The sequence below is a fragment of the Mustela putorius genome, unplaced genomic scaffold, assembly GCF_011764305.1.
Source record: "Mustela putorius furo isolate JIRA1106 unplaced genomic scaffold, ASM1176430v1.1 tig00003867_pilon_pilon_pilon, whole genome shotgun sequence".
NCBI lineage: Eukaryota > Metazoa > Chordata > Mammalia > Carnivora > Mustelidae > Mustela > Mustela putorius.
In genome coordinates, this window is record NW_025422019.1 from 21,002,110 (window position 1) to 21,009,121 (window position 7,012).

At 37.5% G+C, this 7,012-nt stretch overlaps 1 pseudogene; it reads right to left on the minus strand.

Moving 5' to 3' along the window:
- Positions 1 to 4,350: 4,350 nt before the first annotated feature.
- LOC123387914 lies at positions 4,351 to 6,705 on the minus strand (annotated as a pseudogene).
- Positions 6,706 to 7,012: the final 307 nt, after the last annotated feature.

Sequence of the window (7,012 nt, forward strand, 5' to 3'; positions counted from 1 at the left end):
GCTAATGAGAGTAAGAAAGAGAGTAAGGGAATTTCAGGACATACTCTTAATTCCAAATCATATTATATTAATTAAAATGTATTAATTTAAAATTTTCCCAAGTTTACTAGGAGAAAAAAGAAAATTTAAGTGACTCTAGAAACATTACTGAACTTTTAATAATTAACCCTTCATCCTAGGAAATAACAACCCAGATGTCCTTCAGCAGGTGAAGGGTTAAACAAATGTAGCTCATCTTTCCCCTGGAACACCCAACAATTATGAATTCTTGACACAGAGAACAATTTGGAAGAATTTTTTTTTTTTTTTTTTTTTTTTTTTTTACTCAGAGAACCATCTAGAGATTCTTCCAAATTGTTCTCTGAGTTAAAAAAAAAAAAAATTCTCAAAAGATCACATGCTATATGATTGCATTTATATAACATTTTTGAAATGACAAAATGATAGAAATGATGAACAGATTAGTGGTTGCTAGTGATTAAGTAAGCAGTGGGGTGGGATGGATGTGGATGTGGCTCTAAAAGGGCTGCGCTGAGTGGCATGGTGAAAACATATTTTCTCAGCTTTATCTGTGCTATTAGCTTGCTTGAAATATCATGCTAGAGTCTACCAAGATGTCTACCTTTGGGGAAACAGGGTGAGGGAACACCAGATCTGTCTGTGTTATTTCTTACAACTGCAATCTGCAATTCTTTTAAAATTGGAAGCTTAATATAAAAAGAAAAAGCAAAGTTGATGAGAAAAAGAGGTTTGAGACCCAGCACTGAAAAACTCAGTAATCCTAAAAAGATAGGAACCTAATTAAAATATTAACTGGTTTACACATGTTAAGTGCTCAAAAATGCATAAAAGTACTATAAATATGATATTTTATCTTGAAAAAGAAAACCCCTCAAAGCCTAAAGAATTTTGTGCCTAATCAACCACTGGGAAAGGCTTTATTATGTGGGTTCCTATGGTTTTTATGTTTTCAAAAATATCAAAAAGTTCTGATGAGCTTTTATGAGAAGAAAAATAAAAATCAGGTTTTCTTTGGAGAGTCTTAGCAATGATTATTTTTTGATAGGTTGTACGAATAATGAACAGCATAATAGAAAGCCTCTAGGAAGAAATTTCAGAACTGAGATAATCTCGTCATTTATTCAAGGGACTTTGGTCAGTCATAATGTAAATAAATATAACTATCTTTTTTAGTACTAGGCTGTGACTTGTTAAGAATGAAAATAATTTGAGTTAGAAAGAATTTTTTTTTCCTACAAACTAACTCTATAAAGGCGTGGAAAAAATAGGGAAATATAAGTATCTTAGCTTCATTTTAAGCTGATCTTTGTAAAATGGAATTCTTCCAAAGTAAGCATTTATAGTACCATTTTGAGCTAAATGTAATATTGAAATCTGTATGAATGTGCATTAATTTAATCCATGTGTGCCTATGTTTAGCAACCAAGTAGAGAATTAATACCTATCCCTTCCATAGTGATAAAGACTCAAATTCTTCACAACATTGTAAACCCTTCTTAACTAAATCATGGTTACAATAATAAATTCACATCTTGAAGGGCTTAAACCCAAGAGAATAAAGAACTTAATAATGAAAGTTAATGGGTTACAATCCATTTAAACTGTATATTCAGAAAGACTATGTTTCATTGGGGAGCTTTTGCCAGCTTAATGAATGAGAATCTTCTGTCCTGCATGTAAGAAAGAAGCCTGGTTAACCACACAAGCAAGGTCAGCTCACTGATCAAAACACTACCAGAGAAGACAGAAGGTGTTTGAAGGGCACTTTATCTTCCAACCTGGACCATGACCTTGACACAGGGACATTTTTCCCCTTATTATAAAATAGCAATTTACTGTGATTTTGTTTTTGAATTAATCATTTGAGGAAAGAAGTAACTTTCCACACTGTAAGGTAATATCTATATCTATATCTATATTTATATCTATATCTATATCTGTATCTATAAGGGCAAAACTTCAGGTTATTCCCTTATCTATTTCTTGTTTGTGGGGCTCAAAGACAGAAGCCACCTTAATGAAGGAATTAAAATGTCCCATGAAACAGAGGAGATGGTGTTCTGCTATGAGAGTCAGTCAGGCTGATTTTTGGAGTTAGGCCATATAATCCCCAAGTGATCTTCTTTGTTCCATAGGCAGATTCATTACCATATTGCTCTGAATATTTATTAACTAACCTGAACTAACTGACCTGCCACTCTGAAACAGGTGCCCAGCTCTGCCCCTGGTGTGTGTCTAAGGATGCACATGGGAAAGAATTAGAAATTAATACTGTGAATTAGAAATATATAAACTGGGCAAGTGGACAAGGTTTGCTCAAGGGATGGAAGTGGAGGGAAAGAACATGACTCCCTGAAAGAAAATAGCCACGAGTAAAGTGGAAGTCTGGGAGATGGGGCCAAACTGCACATCAGGCCCTACAAGCAGAGAGAGCAGTGGGGCATGGTAAGGTGTGAGACTGTGTCAGGCTGTCTGGCCACTTAGGACACCCCCCCCCAACACACACACACACCTACCTTTTCCCAGTCTTCTTCCTGAGTATGTGTACTTGAGAAAGACAGAGCTGTGATATACAGGAAAGAACTGTGTCATTATGACCCAGTTTTAGGAAAAAAAAAAGGTTATAAATAGAAAAAAACTAGTTATAAATGTGAAGGAAGAGAAAAACCAGCATTTAGAAAATCTGCCGTGGCAGAAACAGTGGTGATAGCAAAGAGGATAGCAAAGATCTCTGATGATATGGGTAGGTGGTACAAATCACAAAATCCAGGGACATTAAGAAGTATAACTTTATTTTTTTTAATTGTTCAATTTTTTTTTAATATTTTTATTCAGGTAGAGCAGAAGAAATTGAATAAAAATTTGTCAGACACCTTCCTCAATCCAAAAGTCAGTACCCAATTTGCAGGAACCCTATAGAGACCAAAGGGTAGGAGGATCTTCCTGTCATTTCTTCACTCAGGTGAGGTGTCCATCATCGCAGCTGGGTCATTGGCCAACAGACCACATAGGTAAATGCCATGTCATTCCTTATTGTTCTTCACCCAGGTCTTTTGTTCTAAGTGACACATTTGTGACATACAGGGCATCATGGGAATTATCTTGCCATGCTCTGCTTCCTTGAGTGGGCAGACATTTCAATGATGCTGTCTCAGCCTCATTAGTTTAGATGGACGTCTCGGGCAGTAAGTGGATCCTGTAATGCTCCTAAAAGACTTCCTCATTCCCAAGTTTCTTTCAAGATATCCCAGTGCAGGTCCCTTCTCTGCAGGACCCACTAAGATCTTAAAGCACCTCATTTTTCTTGCCCCTCCCCCTTCTCCTCCAACATGAGGCTGGCTTTTCTATGTGGACCACTTCAGCAAATATAAATTGATTGAACTGGGTCTTTTGAGACCATTATAGTAGTAGAGATAACAGAAGCCTAGCCAATAGTAGATTTTCTAATTTATAATTATAACAGTTTATAATGTATATTATAATGTAACTAAGAGTTTCCTAATTTATAAGCCTAGTGTCTTCTCAGTTTATATTAAGGACCAAGGCTTGTGGCGGCAAAAATCTCAGAATATAATTCTTTTTCCCCTGGCTTCTAATCTGTCAAATCCTCTCCCTTAGGGCAAAGAGTCTAGAAAGGTCTAAATACTTTAATATGGGGAAAAATGGGTGAGTAGAGATGCAAAAGAAAAAGTTATAGAAGAAAGAGAGAGAGAGATAATGGATTGATAAATAGATAGATAGATAGATAGATAATTACTCTGCCACATTAGTGAAACCTCCAGCTGATCCTGTTGATGAACACTCAGAAAAGTGACTTATGAAATACTGTGAATCCTGTAATGACTATATTGCTGGATAAATCTAAGATGCAGATTACATTCCCTTTCACCCATTATTTAGGATCTCGCAGTGATAGTTTTGGCAGCCTTATAACTCAGTAAATACTAATCTTTGAGAATTTTTTGTAGTAGCAACATTAAAATGTTATTTAGCATTGGACCAAGTCGTCAGGAATCCTAAAATGTGAGAGATATATGACTTAATAACATGAAATAATAACAATATTAAATAAAGTTAGTCCATACATTTTTTTTTACCATACATTTTTACCATACGTTTTACTATACATTTTTTTTTACCTGGCCATAGAGGGCATGAACTTTTTTTTTTTTTTTAATTACGTTTATTTTGTGTATGTACACATAAAAGAGAAATCGCCCTCTATCCCACCCAGCAGAAAACATGCATAAACCCCAGCTATACGTGGAGGGAAGGGGCCCCAACCCCAAGTTAGTGGTTGGGATGGTGCAATCCTGGGAGTCCCACGCGCTAGCTAGGAGAGGGCTGGGCTGAGGGGGTGAAGAGCCTAAAACAAGCTGTGCCATAGCTGAAGGTCTCTTTGATGCCCTTGAAGTAGTACCGCTGCCTGCCCTGCCGCGTCTCCTCCTCCCTCAGGGGCTGGCATGCCTCTGCCTTCCATGCACGGCTTAGTGTCTCCGTTCTTGTCCAGGAAGGTCAAGGTGATGGTGGCAAAGTTCCCTTCTGGCCAAGATTTAAACTCCATTTCATCACAATCAGTTTCTCAGGGACCAGATCAGTGAACTCCCCAGAGACATTGCCATCTACCAGGTGAAATTTCCCACCTTTGTCTGCTTCCAGCATTGCAGGAGCATGGGTAAAGGCCTCAACCAGCTCTTGGGTGGTGAAGACTCTATAGAGCTCCTCTGGTGAGGTCAGGAAGGTTTCTCTAAGGACATGACAAAGGACTGTGGAACATGAAACAAACGTGGATCAAAGGCATATAGAGATTTCATTCACATACAATTTTCCTTCTTAGATAATCTTTCAAACAAAGCATAAGATGGCCAACATTAAAGATAGTTATTTACTGAAATTAAAAGTAAATAGCTGTATATTATCTCAATAAGTGTTTTTACTTTAGATTGATAAGAACTTGTGCATATGACCTCTCTTAAAGCTAGATAATCAATTGTAGTTGGGTCCAAGTAGGTGGGTGTTATTTTTTTACTAACTTGTTTAGGTGTATCAGGTAATGTTAGAAAAATACTTCAGTCCTTATTTGAAAGGTAGTGTTTCTCACTGCATCTATCTAAGTGGGAATAAAATTGGTAGAAAACATCATAGATATGATAATATCAATTATCATATGTAGAGTCTTATTCATTCCATAACTCCTTTAATCTTTGTGACAGCCCTGTAACAATGCACTTTTATTTTCATTCATGAGTTAGGAAACTGAGACACTGAAAGCTTGTGTAGCTTGCCCAGGTAAGTGAGTGAGTCAGAATTTACAACCAGGCAGCCTGGCCATAGAGGGCATGAACTCACCTTTTGCACTCTACATTCCAGAAGGTTCAGTTCCCTTAGACCTCATAAAACAAGAGGTAATTAGCCTGAGCATAGAGGTGGCAAGGCTTCCAAGTGGGATTTCAGTATAAGGGCAATCAAAGACAAATTTTGTGGCTTTTTTTTTTTAAAGATTTTATTTATTTATTTGAGAGAGAGAGAGAGAGTGAGAGAGAACATGAGAGGGGAGAAGGTCAGAGAGAGGAGCAGACTCCCCATGGAGCTGGGAGCCTGATGCAGGACTTGATCCTGGAACTCTGGGATCATCACTTGAGCCAAAGGCAGTCGCCCAACCAACTGAACCACCCAGGTCCCCCTACAAATGTTGTTGTTTTAATCCGAATTATTGGAGACTTTTAAAAGTTTATGTATCTTTATTTGGGCTGATAAAAATGTTAATTTGTTCAATTGCTTAAAGGATTTACATGTGAGGATATAATATTTAGGTATACATAGTTAGCTTAACCTTTTTCTTAAGGCCCTGTCCAAAGGCTTTTCCATGACAAGCCATGGTCAATCTGTACTTAAATACCTGAGAACATATAGAAATATAAGTGCAAGAAAAGTAAGGAGAGTCTTGAGGGAAAAACAAAAGTATAAATTTAAGTGACCTTCCTAAAGAAACCCACAGATTAGGTCATCTCACATTACACAAATTTTTCAGAAAGTGTGGTATATACAATGGAATATTACTCAGCCATCAGAAAGGATGATGAATACCCACAATTTGCATTGACATGGATGGAACTGGAAGGGATTATGCTCAGTGAAGTAAGTCAAGCAGAGAAAGACACTTATCATATGTGGTATATAAGGAATAGCACGGAGGACCACAGGGGAAAGGAAGGAAAGCTAGGGAAAGAAATCAGAGGGGAAAAAGAACCATAAGAGAATATGGACTCCAGGAAACAAACTGAGGATTTCGGAGGGGAGAGGGGTAGGAAGAAGGAGTAGCATGGTGATGGGTTTTAAGGAGGGCACATGTTACAATGAGCACTGGGTGGTATACACAAACAATGAATCACGGAACACTACATCAAAAACTAATGATGTACTGTATGGTGACTAACATAACATGATAATAATAACAGTAATAGTAATAATAATAATAATAAATAAAAAGCAAATGTGGTGTAAGGTAGAAAGAAAAATTTGGAGTCAGGCAGACCAGAATGTGTACTTGTTTGTGCTGTGACTTGGGCAAGTTAACTGACTTCTCTGAGCCGTAGTTTCATAACTATAAAGTGCAACTAAAACTGCCTATGCAGGTTGCTGTACAGATTAAGTGACATAACATGAAAATCCACCTTGAACCATGGTGGTAGCTGCTTTAAAGCCACAAATATCCCTGCTTGAGCAAGATCACTGTAATGGTAACTAGGAAAAATGAGTTTGTCACCGATCCTCTGAAGTCAGCCAACTATGTATCTGCTGAGAATGAAAAGTTCTGTCTAGACGCTCATTCATGAGTTGCAGAATAGGATGCCCTCTGTGGTCAAACTGCCTGAGTTTGAATCCTGCATCTGTCACTTACCAGGGGGTTGCTTACTAGGCAATCTGCTTCATATACTTATGTCTTAGTTTACTCATTAATACAGTGTATACCATAGTACTCTCCTCATTG